Source organism: Penaeus monodon, chromosome 23 (genome assembly GCF_015228065.2).
Source record: "Penaeus monodon isolate SGIC_2016 chromosome 23, NSTDA_Pmon_1, whole genome shotgun sequence".
NCBI classification, from domain to species: Eukaryota; Metazoa; Arthropoda; class Malacostraca; order Decapoda; family Penaeidae; genus Penaeus; species Penaeus monodon.
In genome coordinates, this window is record NC_051408.1 from 7,383,206 (window position 1) to 7,384,633 (window position 1,428).

The 1,428-nt window shown below is 54.3% G+C and overlaps 1 protein-coding gene across 1 annotated transcript in view; it reads right to left on the reverse strand.

The window, feature by feature from the left end:
* Positions 1 to 1,428, reverse strand: part of LOC119587762 (protein tramtrack, beta isoform-like) — a gene marked incomplete at its 5' end in the record, with an annotated part of 48,755 nt that overhangs the window by 30,797 nt on the left and 16,530 nt on the right.

Below are 1,428 nucleotides of genomic sequence, written 5' to 3' on the forward strand. Positions count from 1 at the left end.
CCCTGCTGGAGAATACTGCTGGGGGCGGTAACCAAGTGCGGGCTTTCTCCCAGACGTGACGTGACGCGATGGTAGTGTCGGAGGTGAGTGTGAGCAGAGGGAGGAGGAGGAAGGAGCGGAGATGAGCGGTCTGACATGAGCACCGACCCTCTGCCCTATAAAGAAAGAAACAAGTCTCAGTTGTTGCGGCTCCCCTCGTTCTGCAAGGTGTGAAGGGCCACAAAACACATGACTTAACTCATTATGGAAGGGAGGGAGGGATTCAATTGTTCGCACTCTCGCTCTCACGCTCTCTTTTCGCCCATCAATCACTTACAAGCAATTGACAATACATAGCACCAAAGTACAGTTTCTCTATACAGGCAAGGTCGCACAAGTTTTAATTATATACAGGTCTATCCAGCCCAATGTTCAGCAGCTTTCTCCTTTATGCACAGCGACGACGTGTGCTTTCAGATGTGATCGCTGATTGGCACGGTACCAACACTTGGGACAGGCATAGGGGCGCTCCCCCGTGTGGATGCGGATGTGTGTGGTAAGGTTGAACTTTTTAATGAAACTCTTCCCGCAAAACGGGCAAGTGTGTCCCCTCTGATCGGCAAGACTTAGGGAGGAAAAGCTCTGGCCAGGAGCAACGGCCTCTACAGAGAGAGAGGAACCCTGGGATAAGGAGGCTCTTTCTTGGGGATATTCTGTATCAAGCAAGGGGCCTGCGATGCTGACGGCACCACTTGAGAGTCTTTCTTTGGACGTCCATCCCTAGAAGAGAAGAGAGAGTTCGTCTTAGCCGTGCTGCCTCGCATTCGGGACCTAGTGAGCTGCTCACGTGTCAAGGGGAAGGGTGCGTTGACTCAAGACTTAGTAACTTAGAATTTACCGGCTTTCTCGGTCTCAAGAACCTTTACCTTCTGTTGCATCTCATTTTGGTAGGGTGCTACTTTTCTCGGGCAAGACAACACACTCAGCTCGGCCAATGCCTAGACCTCACATCCCGCTCAACCCACGTCTGGCAATTGTACTATAAGACCGTGAATCATGGAAAGGGCTTCCCAGGCGGCTGGCTGCAGGAACCGTCTACTTTGTGGACCAGGTACAAGTGTTTCTTTAGATGCGTCGACTGATTCCCTCGGTAGGGACAGAGGTGGCAAACGTAAGGCTTCTCTCCAGTGTGGATGCGCATGTGCCTCGTCAGATCACTCTTCTGCATGAAGGTCTTGTAGCAGATAGAGCACTGCGGGGTCGCGTGCCGGAAGCCCTGGCCCAAGGGGAGTCCCGGCGCGCTCCCATCCCCCGAGGGCACCCTGGCCACGCGGGGCAGGTGGTGCGGGAGCGACGGAAGGCCTGCGCCGGGGAACAGGTCATGATGGTGAGTCCACACCGGGGATGCCGCCTACAAGAGGAAACACGCACCGTTACTGCATGCCACGG